This window comes from Narcine bancroftii, chromosome 14 (genome assembly GCF_036971445.1).
Source record: "Narcine bancroftii isolate sNarBan1 chromosome 14, sNarBan1.hap1, whole genome shotgun sequence".
In the NCBI taxonomy this organism is placed as follows: domain Eukaryota; kingdom Metazoa; phylum Chordata; class Chondrichthyes; order Torpediniformes; family Narcinidae; genus Narcine; species Narcine bancroftii.
In genome coordinates, this window is record NC_091482.1 from 9,490,914 (window position 1) to 9,503,308 (window position 12,395).

At 44.7% G+C, this 12,395-nt stretch overlaps 1 protein-coding gene across 11 annotated transcripts in view; it reads left to right on the forward strand.

Annotated features, from left to right (window-relative positions):
- Positions 1 to 12,395, forward strand: part of LOC138749191 (spermatogenesis-associated protein 22) — a 204,905-nt gene that overhangs the window by 67,469 nt on the left and 125,041 nt on the right. The window contains exon 1 of one of the 11 annotated variants that reach the window (XM_069910271.1): positions 8,600 to 8,713. The exons of 7 other annotated variants lie outside the window; for them this stretch is intronic. The gene's annotated coding sequence lies outside the window, so the exon portion shown is untranslated. Of the gene's footprint in view, positions 1 to 8,599; positions 8,714 to 12,395 lie in introns of those variants that run through there. 3 more of the 11 variants (XM_069910273.1, XM_069910263.1, XM_069910272.1) reach the window with 3 other exon arrangements.

Genomic DNA, 12,395 nt, shown 5'->3' on the forward strand with positions numbered 1-12,395 from the left:
CTTCCACATTTTGGATGTGAAAGGGTTAGAAAAAACGAGGTCCTGAGACATACCATTCAATACTATCAAATATTCATTGCCTATTCTTGAGCAGGTGGTGCTGAGCTACTGTCGTCCAAATGACAAAGTTGCACTCACAATATTGTTGGTGGGATGTTTCCCTATTTGGCGGTGTGTGACCTGAAGCTAAACATCCAGGTACCCATGATATTCCGATGTTGTGAAGGCCCATAACCTTCTGGGTAATGGAAATCATAAAGGGTGCTGTTGAAGAAAGCTTGCAAAGTTGCTGCAGTACACGTTGTAATTTGTTGAGACTGCAGCCATGGTGACTTGAGTGGAGAATATTGTACGTTTATCTGGGTGGATGTGTTGAAAATCAAGTGGGCTGCTACGTGTTGTGGAAATCCAATCACCTGGACAAGTAAAGAGTTTCTATCTCATTCATGAGTTCTAGAGGTTGTAAAACACTTCAGGCCTGTTGCCCAGTGCAGAATATTTTGACTCGGACCTGCTTTTGTAGCCATAGTATTTAAGTGGCTGATCCAGCGTCAATATTGATTCAAAAATGTTGGTTGTGGTGAATTCAACAGTGATTATGCTGTTGAATGTCAAGGTGAGCAGACCAGGCTCTTTCTTCCTGGGGACTTGAATGTGTATTGATTTTGTACTTGCTACTTATCGCACAAATTTAAGTCCTTGGGAGTCACAATATTGGAGGATCTTTCCTGGACCCCACACACCAATGAAGTTGTGAAGAAAGCAAGTCAGCACCTCAACTTCCTCAGGATTTTGCAGAGGTTCGGTATGACGTTGGAAACCTTGGCAAACCTCTACAGATGTGCAGTGGAAAGTGTACTGACTGGCTGGATTATGGTCTGTTATAGGGTCACCTGAGTGGAAGCCCTGAAAAAGGGAGTGATCACAGCCCTGGACATCACAGGCAAAACCCTCCCCATCATCAAGAACATCTGCATTTGGAGAGCAGCAGCCATCAAAGATCCACATCGCCACATGCTCTGTTCTCGCTGCTACTATCAGGAAAGAGGTGTAGGTGCCACAAGACTCGCACCACCAGGCTCAGGAACAGCTGCTCCATCAGACTCCTCAACAACAAACTCAATCAGGGACTCATTTAAGGACTCTTACTCGTGCACTTTATTGATTTTTATTCTCTCTGTATTGCAGTTGTTTACTTGTGTACGTTTCTTCTTAAGTACAGCTTTTTTTAGCACTACCAATAAGTGACAATTTTGCCTCACCTGCAGGATAAAGAATCTCAGGGTTGGAGGCGATGCCTAGAATGTACCCTGACAATAAATCTGAACTTTGATGAATCCAAGCTTGAATGTCACCAATAATCCTGTTGTGTGCTGCATAAGTGCTTTATTGTCTAAGGGGTTGGGAGTGCAGCCAAATGCAGAACAAAGATCGGCAGACATTCAGCACATGATAGAGGGATGTCGCGGATGCAGATGCTGAGGTGTTGTCTGTCGGGAATCCTGGCCCTCCAACCATCTTCCTTTTTATTAGGTACGATTCTGTCAGTGGGGAATTTTCTCATGATTCCACTCACCAGGGCTCCTTGCCACTACATTTATTGAAATGCTGCTTTGATTTCAAGGACAGTCATTCTCACCTCAGATTTGGAATTTGGCTCTTTGAACCAAGACTGGAATGAAGTTGGAAATAAGTGATCATCTGGGCATTGTTGACAATCATTTGCTGATTATATTTAGAGTGAAATAAAAGGGTGGCATTATCATTCAATGAAATTACATTCAATGGTATTATCACCACTAAATCTCTCACTATCATCCACCTTGGGGTTGTCATTGACCAGAAACTCAATGACTCCAGCCTCATAAATACTGCGACTACACAGATCAGATGCTGGATCTCAAGGTATATCCTGATGCTACAAAACTCTTCCACCATCAAGAAGGCACAAATCATGGGAGTGAAGTTATACTCTACTTGCCTGGTACGATTTTCCTATCTCACCACCATCAAATTGCTGACTTGATTGGTACCCCATTCACTGACCGTACCCTCCAGTTGTCTCACCGTGGCTGCACAAGAAATGCTGTGATTACTTGCAATGGCTATTCTAACAATATCTGCAAAACATACAATGTCAACATTGAAAAGGGCGAAGGCAGAGGCCACATAGAAATATCACCATTTGCAGGATCCACTCCAAGTCACACACTATCCTGCTTTGAAAATATATTGCAGTTCTTTGGTCGAGGCTGGTTCTATCTCCTGTAACTTCCAAAGTAACACCACTGCAGCAATTTCCCTCCCCGACCCCCCCCCCCCACCAAGGGTAGTTAAAGAATAAACACCCAACCTGTTGCAATCCTTAATTTCCTAGAAAATTCAAATCAATGAAGCATTTCAATAAATGTGGTGGCAAGGAGCTCTGGTGAGTGGAATCATTGGAAAAGTGGAAAAGGGCAATCCTTTTAAAATATAGCATTTGGTTCAAAACAAACATATTATTTGCATATCATCCATATAACAAATTGCCCAAACATCCCTAAAGGCTACCTGAACTTTTCCCATTTTCTTGGAATTAAATTTTTTAAATTGTAAATTTAAATTTAGACAGGCCCTTCCAGCCCATGAGCCCATGCTGCCCTATTACCCCTGGTACATTTTGAAGGGTGGGAGGAAACCCAGAGCCCTCAGGGAAAACAGGAAGATTGTACAAACTCCTGACAGATTGCTCAGGATTCAAACTCTCAATCACTGGTAACCTTGCCACCCTTTATTTAGCTTCATTTTCCTTCTACAAGTGACTGTGAACCCTCAGCCTAATCCTGAAGAGTCAGCTTTCATGTTTGAGGTGCAAATAGCTGGCTTACTTCCCCAGGTGATTAAAGATGTAAACATCTGCATTCACCTGTACATCAGCCACTGGCAAAACAAGATGTTTAATGACAGAATATAGTACGAAAGCTTTCCACCAGAATTAAAATTGGCTTTCGGTTATTTTCTTTCTGTTAACGAACCACTTTAATTACATTTCTGATCAGGGAGGCATTGAAATGCTGGACAAGATTCTGTGGTTGCAATTACTCACTTCTTTACTGCCAAAACGACACAATGTTTCTATTAGTTGCTCTGCACTGTGTGCTACAATAACAACATTGGAATTAATTGCTTCATATCAAATGGAAATATATGCCTTAAATACAGTGAATATGCGACAACAATCCAGAAATAAGCATAAAATGTGTTAAATAACCTTTAAAAATACTTAACAAGGGCAGTACTGCTAGTGTAGAGGTCAGTGCAACACTGTTAAAGCCCTAGCATCTAGTGTACGAATCCGGCGCTGACTGTCAGGAGTTTGTACATTTTCCTCGAGGTGCATCAGTTTCTTCCCACGTTCCAAAGATGTATGGGGTTAATAGGTTAATTGGTCTCATTTGGGTGTTTGTTAAAAAAAATCCTATTTTACCATTTAAATCAACTTGCATAATGAGCATTAGTGAAATTACACCAAGTTCATGATAATTTCATGATTGCTGACAGGTTAGACATGTTCGCACTGCAAACGATATTAGGTATACCTGCCGCTGTTTCTATAGGAAAGGTCTTGAATTCATGCAGCAATTTACCAGAAAATAACTATTTCCTTGGTTGCAGTGGGGGAAGGAGTATTGAATTTTGGGATTTCCACTAGATGTCCATGTTCTCTTTATTAAAGACATTTAGACAGGTACATGGATAGGATAGATTTAGAGCAGGGGATGACCAACCTTCTAATTTTTAATTTAGACATTCAGCATGGCAACAGGTGATTTCAGCCCATAAGTACATACTGGGGTTATAGGTTAATTGGGCAGCATGGACTTTTAGGCTGAAACGGCCTGTTACCATGCTGTCTGCCTAAATTAAAAAGTTGGCTACCCCAGGTTTAGACAGATGTAGGCGGAATGCAGGCAAATGGGATTAACTTGGTCTGCACGGAGGTTGGGCTAAAGGGCCTATTTCCATGCTGTATAACTTATGACTGAAAAATCTCCAATATGCTTCCTGCTCAATAAATTGTTATTAATTGAACTTGCTCACAAAAAGAGAGAATAAGAAAAGTTGTATTGTGTATTTATGACGGAGGTAAAAAAAAAATTCTGTAAATGTTGGGATGATGTTTCTCCTGGGTAGAATTTCTAGAACTAGGAATCACGGTCTCATTTTGGTGGCCATTCAGGGAAGAAATTTCTCCTGGGTAGAATTTCTAGAACTAGGAATCACGGTCTCATTTTGGTGGCCATTCAGGGAAGAAATTTCTCCTGGGTAGAATTTCTAGAACTAGGAATCACGGTCTCATTTTGGTGGCCATTCAGGGAAGAAATTTCTTCACTCAGATAGTAACAAAGCTTTGACACTTTTCTACTCAGAAGAGCTATGGAGACTTAGTGATCAACAGACATTTAGAGATCAAAGGAATTGTGGGATATAGATAATGAAAGCCGTCCTGGGGAAATGATCAACCATGATTTTTTGAGGAGTACAAAAACAGAAAATGCTGGAATCTTGAAGAAGTAATTGATTTGCTGGAGGAATATAGTTAGTAGGGATGGGCACAAAGGTTGAGAAGCTATTCCTTTATCTTTCTCTTTCTTGTATTCTGTCCAACAAAACCTAACTTCAAACCAGTGTATTAGGATTGGCAGCCAGTGACAGTTGAAGTTTGGGTACATAGCCACCAAGATTGATGTAATAAAGCCAGAAGATGTGTTAAACACTCAGTAAGTGAGGCAGTGTCTATGGGGAAGGAAATAGGTCCTTGGGCCTCCATTAAAACTGGTGAAAGATACAAGATGCAGAGAAAGTGTGGAGAGGAAGAGGTCAAGGAAATTGGATAGTCGGCAAGAGAGATTAAATGACAAGGGAAGCTGATAGTGCAAAAGAGGTGGTAAAGAAAGAAAAGGCTGGTCTGGTGAGAGGGGGGTGGGGGTGTCCTAGGCACTGGACAATCCAAATCAATATCTGAAATTACCAAAGGAAGATCAAGAAATCGATTTATAAATGCTGGAAATATTCATTATCTAAAATTGTTGAACTCCATGAAAAATCCATGAGGCTATACTGTAACCACCTGGAAGCTGATTTGGCACTCCTTAAGCTTGTGCAAGCTTTATCAAAGCAGTTTTGGAGACTGTGTGTAAAAGTGTTTGAGTAGAGAGAGTGTTGAATCTTTGGAATTTTTACCCCGGAAGACCCACTCACTGAGTTTATTTAAAAGAGAGATTAATAGATTTCTGAATTAACAGAGGAATCAAGGGATATGAAGATGGGGTTGAGGAAGTAATATCCATGAACGATGGAACAGATTCAAAGGCTATCTTAGCCTACTCTCCTATTTCTATTCCTTATGACTGAGAGAGCTAGCAGAGCAAACGATTAAACGTAATAAGTCTCCGGACAATTGTCACACGATTCCTTGCAGGCTTTAGTCACTCAAATCGACTGCAGAAAACATCAAACTTGTAGAAATATCCCTAAAGGTAGCAGGACAGATCAATGTGGTTAAAAAGGCACACATGATGTTTTCCTTTTTTCACCAGGGGTTAAAACATAAAAACAGTGAGATTATACTACATGTTACACCACAACTTGAAGACTGCACACAATTTTGATTACAACATTGAACAATAGGTGCAATTACGCAGGAGTGGTTGCAGAAGGGACTTTCTGAATATCTTGCCAAGAATGAAAAATTACAGCTTGAAATAAAGCTGAAATCAGCTATGGTCATTTTCTTTTGAACAGAGCCAGTTGAGAGAATACTTAATTCACTTGTAAATAATTATGAGAAGCCTTGATAAATAGCACAGAAAACCAGTCAGACATGAGGGAAAGAAACAAAGTTATTAGTAGATTCATTGGTGGAGATGACCACCTGGAGGGTGCTAGAGCTGGGTGACTCATTGTTTAAAAGGGCAACCAATTTACCTATCTTGGCTGCACCATTTCATCGGATGCAAGGATCGACCACGAAATAGACAACAGACTCGCCAAGACAAATAGCGCCTTTGGAAGACTACACAAAAGAGTCTGGAAAAACAACCAACTGAAAAACCTCACAAAGATCAGCGTATACAGAGCCGTTGTCATACCCACACTCCTGTTCGGCTCCGAATCATGGGTCCTCTACCGGCATCACCTACGGCTCCTAGAACGTTTCCACCAGCGTTGTCTCTTCAACATTCATTGGAGCGACTTCATCCCTAACATCGAAGTACTCGAGATGGCAGAGGCCGACAGCATCGAATCCACACTGCTGAAGATCCAACTACGCTGGGTAGGTCACGTCTCCAGAATGGAGGACCATCGCCTTCCCAAGATCGTGTTCTATGGCGAGCTCTCCACTGGCCACCGTGACAGAGGTGCACCAAAGAAGAGGTACAAGGACTGCCTAAAGAAATCTCTTGGTGCCTGCCACATTGACCACCGCCAGTGGGCTGATATCGCCTCAAACCGTGCATCTTGGTGCCTCACAGTTCGGCGGGCAGCAACCTCCTTTGAAGAAGACCGCAGAGCCCACCTCACTGACAAAAGACAAAGGAGGAAAAACCCAACACCCAACCCACCAATTTTCCCCTGCAACCGCTGCAACCGTGTCTGCCTGTCCCGCATCGGACTTGTCAGCCACAATCGAGCCTGCAGCTGACGTGGACTTTTACCCTCTCCATAAATCTTCGTCTGCGAAGCCAAGCCAAAGAAAGAATTGGAAATGTCCTTGATCTGCATCAAAGAGAGATACAGCACAAATTTCTGATCTGTTTTCTCCCTCTTGTTTCTCCTTGTAGGCCCTGCAATCTTCAAAGAAATTGCTTCTCTGTTTCTGGCTCTTTGCTCAATCCTAATGGATTTCTCTTCCAAATCCTCTTCTCTTTTCCATTTCTTCCTTCCTTCATAACACTGCTTTGAACTTGTTGCTTTGACCTAACAACTAAATGTTCAATGTCATATTTTGTTTGGTAATGTTCCTGTGAAGCATTTTGGAAGCATCTTAATATATTAAAGGTGTTGATTATGTAAATTCTTAAAGAAAACAGATCTGTCCTTCTGGTTATGAAGGGATGTGGGAGAGAGTATTATCAGGAAAAATGAAAAGTAAACAGAAAAACAAAGTTCTTATTATCATAGGCAACTCTCTTGAGCTGAACCAGAAAACATCTAGGCAATAAATCACATGCTCAAATTGTACCATTTGTAATGTCTGAGTTTGGCAGTATCCAGGAGTAAAATACAAAAGTCTATAGACACTGATTGAAGAAAAAAAAAGTGCTGGAGAAACTCAAACAATGTAATTTATAAAGATAATATTGGTTATGCATTTTTTTCAGGCTCGAGCCCTTCTTCAAGGTAAGAACAAAACATAGGCAGGCGCCCGAAACATTTGGCAGTATCCCTCATGATCTCAATCGGTTGAGGTCAGGCGAGTTGGAGTTTGTACCACTGCTTTAGAAACCTAGCAATTTTCATAGGTTTCTAGATTTGCATGAGGCTACAGCCTTTGAGTCTATAAAGTGGAAAACCTGTTCATTGTCCTTCGGTGGGGGGGGGGGGGGGGGAAGAAACAGCCTTATAAATTAGCCATGTAACATGACAAATGGCAGTTCTTTGACAAGGCACAAACCATGAAAGTAATACAATTCTCTTGCAAAGGTGCAAACATAGTTGCAATGGTCAAGACCCCATCCATCACCGTAAATATTTAAATCCGCCATCCACCAGAACCCATTCACAGCTGTGCGCACCAGCTGCAAAGTGCACTGAAGTGACTTGCCTCAACTATTTTCACAACCCTTTCCAAAATGCCACAAGGAAGGGCAAGAGTTTCCAGTGCATGGGACCCCCACCACACCTCCCTCCCACCCCCCACCCCCCTCCCACCCCCCACCCTACCTCCCTCCCACCCCCCCACCTCCCTTCCACCCCCCACCCCACCTCCCACCCCCCACCTCCCTCCCACCCCCCCACCTCCCTCCCACCCCCCCACCTCCCTCCCACCCCCCCACCTCCCTCCCACCCCCCCACCTCCCTCACCAACCCCCACCCCCACCCCACCTCCCTCCCACCCCCCCCCCAACACCACCCCCACCCCCATGCATTCCCCTCACACACTCTCCTGATTGCCATTCCTTCATCCATTAAAAAAAAATGTGGTTGCCTTGTTAAGGGAAAGTACAAGCATCAATATAAAACATCCCAAGCACTGAAAATAATTATCACCACCAATTACAAACCTTTATGGTACAGTAACAACATCAAACATTTACAGGGTACAGACACTGAGGGACATGAAAACTTCCAGAACATTTTCAATTATCTTTGTATCCTATTTTATATTTCTTTTTGCGAAGCAATTATTAACCTCATGCACAAAGTTGCTCGCCTTCCTGTGGAGGAGGAACCGCTCACAAGGCGCTCTGTGACAATAAGACGAAACGTGACGTCATTCCACAGCAGGCCCACTGAAAGCTTGGGGATTCCCCCATGACGGCAAATGCGACGAGCTCGCCCGGCGACGCGATGACGTCATTGAAACCGTCCGCCGCGTGCCATTTCCACCCTTCTTGGCCATCACGTAGTTCGACACAGTCACATCGACCCGTCGAGGGGGTTTTTTTCCCCACCCCCTCCCTCCCTTTGGGCCTCAGTAACATCGACGGAGATACTTAAAAAAAACGTGAGGAGTCAACTTTTAAAAAAATTGGTTGGAAAGGTGTTTTGTTTAAAGTGTAAGAGGCTCAGGTTTGGCCGTTCAGCCCAAAATGGCCAACGTCCATACTGGTGGCCTGTTTATAATGGCCCATGTCCATACTGGTGGCCTGTTTATAATGGCCCATGTCCATACTGGTAGCCTATTTATAATGGCCCACGTCCATACTGGTGGCCTATTTATAATGGCCCACGTCCATACTGGTGGCCTGTTTATAATGGCCCACGTCCATACTGGTGGCCTGTTTATAATGGCCCATGTCCATACTGGTAGCCTATTTATAATGGCCCACGTCCATACTGGTGGCCTGTTTATAATGGCCCATGTCCATACTGGTGGCCTGTTTATAATGGCCAACGTCCATACTGGTGGCCTGTTTATAATGGCCCATGTCCATACTGGTGGCCTGTTTATAATGGCCCATGTCCATACTGGTGGCCTGTTTATAATGGCCCATGTCCATACTGGTGGCCTGTTTATAATGGCCCATGTCCATACTGGTGGCCTGTTTATAATGGCCCACGTCCATACTGGTGGCCTGTTTATAATGGCCCATGTCCATACTGGTGGCATGTTTATAATGGCCAACGTCCATACTGGTGGCCTGTTTATAATGGCCCACGTCCATACTGGTGGCCTGTTTATAATGGCCCATGTCCATACTGGTGGCCTGTTTATAATGGCCCATGTCCATACTGGTGGCCTGTTTATAATGGCCAACGTCCATACTGGTGGCCTGTTTATAATGGCCCATGTCCATACTGGTGGCCTGTTTATAATGGCCCATGTCCATACTGGTAGCCTATTTATAATGGCCCACGTCCATACTGGTGGCCTGTTTATAATGGCCCATGTCCATACTGGTGGCCTGTTTATAATGGCCAACGTCCATACTGGTGGCCTGTTTATAATGGCCCATGTCCATACTGGTGGCCTGTTTATAATGGCCCATGTCCATACTGGTGGCCTGTTTATAATGGCCCACGTCCATACTGGTGGCCTGTTTATAATGGCCCATGTCCATACTGGTGGCATGTTTATAATGGCCAACGTCCATACTGGTGGCCTGTTTATAATGGCCCACGTCCATACTGGTGGCCTGTTTATAATGGCCCATGTCCATACTGGTGGCCTGTTTATAATGGCCCATGTCCATACTGGTGGCCTGTTTATAATGGCCCATGTCCATACTGGTGGCCTGTTTATAATGGCCCACGTCCATACTGGTGGCCTGTTTATAATGGCCCATGTCCATACTGGTGGCATGTTTATAATGGCCAACGTCCATACTGGTGGCCTGTTTATAATGGCCCATGTCCATACTGGTGGCCTGTTTATAATGGCCAACGTCCATACTGGTGGCCTGTTTATAATGGCCCATGTCCATACTGGTGGCCTGTTTATAATGGCCAACGTCCATACTGGTGGCCTGTTTATAATGGCCCACGTCCATACTGGTGGCCTGTTTATAATGGCCCATGTCCATACTGGTGGCCTGTTTATAATGGCCAACGTCCATACTGGTGGCCTGTTTATAATGGCCCATGTCCATACTGGTGGCCTGTTTATAATGGCCCACGTCCATACTGGTGGCCTATTTATAATGGCCCACGTCCATACTGGTGGCCTGTTTATAATGGCCCATGTCCATACTGGTGGCCTGTTTATAATGGCCAACGTCCATACTGGTGGCCTGTTTATAATGGCCCATGTCCATACTGATGGCCTGTTTATAATGGCCCACGTCCATACTGGTGGCCTATTTATAATGGCCCACGTCTATACTGGTGGCCTGTTTATAATGGCCCATGTCCATACTGGTGGCCTGTTTATAATGGCCAACGTCCATACTGGTGGCCTGTTTATAATGGCCCATGTCCATACTGGTGGCCTGTTTATAATGGCCAACGTCCATACTGGTGGCCTGTTTATAATGGCCCACGTCCATACTGGTGGCCTGTTTATAATGGCCCATGTCCATACTGGTGGCCTGTTTATAATGGCCAACGTCCATACTGGTGGCCTGTTTATAATGGCCCATGTCCATACTGGTGGCCTGTTTATAATGGCCCACGTCCATACTGGTGGCCTATTTATAATGGCCCACGTCCATACTGGTGGCCTGTTTATAATGGCCCATGTCCATACTGGTGGCCTGTTTATAATGGCCAACGTCCATACTGGTGGCCTGTTTATAATGGCCCATGTCCATACTGGTGGCCTGTTTATAATGGCCAACGTCCATACTGGTGGCCTGTTTATAATGGCCCACGTCCATACTGGTGGCCTGTTTATAATGGCCCACGTCCATACTGGTGGCCTATTTATAATGGCCCACGTCCATACTGGTGGCCTGTTTATAATGGCCCATGTCCATACTGGTGGCCTGTTTATAATGGCCAATGTCCATACTGGTGGCCTGTTTATAATGGCCCATGTCCATACTGGTGGCCTGTTTATAATGGCCCACGTCCATACTGGTGGCCTATTTATAATGGCCCACGTCCATACTGGTGGCCTGTTTATAATGGCCCATGTCCATACTGGTGGCCTGTTTATAATGGCCAACGTCCATACTGGTGGCCTGTTTATAATGGCCCATGTCCATACTGGTGGCCTGTTTATAATGGCCAACGTCCATACTGGTGGCCTGTTTATAATGGCCCACGTCCATACTGGTGGCCTATTTATAATGGCCCACGTCCATACTGGTGGCCTGTTCATAATGGCCCACATCCATACTGGTGGCCTGTTCATAATGGCCTATGTCCATACTGGTGGACTGTTTATAATGGCCCATGCCCATACTGGTGGCCTGTTTGTAATGGCCCATGTCCATACTGGTGGCCTGTTTATAATGGCCCATGTCCATACTGGTGGCCTGTTTATAATGGCCAACGTCCATACTGGTGGCCTGTTTATAATGGCCCACGTCCATACTGGTGGCCTGTTAATAATGGCCCACGTCCATACTGGTGGCCTGTTTATAATGGCCCATGTCCATACTGGTGGCCTGTTTATAATGGCCCATGTCCATACTGGTGGCCTGTTAATAATGGCCCACGTCCATACTGGTGGCCTGTTTGTAATGGCCCATGTCCATACTGGTGGCCTGTTTATAATGGCCCATGCCCATACTGGTGGCCTGTTTGTAATGGCCCATGCCCATACTGGTGGCCTGTTTATAATGGCCCATGTCCATACTGGTGGCCTGTTTATAATGGCCAACGTCCATACTGGTGGCCTGTTTATAATGGCCCACGTCCATACTGGTGGCCTATTTATAATGGCCCACGTCCATACTGGTGGCCTGTTCATAATGGCCCACATCCATACTGGTGGCCTGTTCATAATGGCCCACGTCCATACTGGTGGACTGTTTATAATGGCCCATGCCCATACTGGTGGCCTGTTTGTAATGGCCCATGTCCATACTGGTGGCCTGTTTATAATGGCCCATGTCCATACTGGTGGCCTGTTTATAATGGCCAACGTCCATACTGGTGGCCTGTTTATAATGGCCCACGTCCATACTGGTGGCCTATTTATAATGGCCCACGTCCATACTGGTGGCCTGTTCATAATGGCCCACGTCCATACTGGTGGCCTGTTCATAATGGCCCACGTCCATACTGGTGGCCTGTTCATA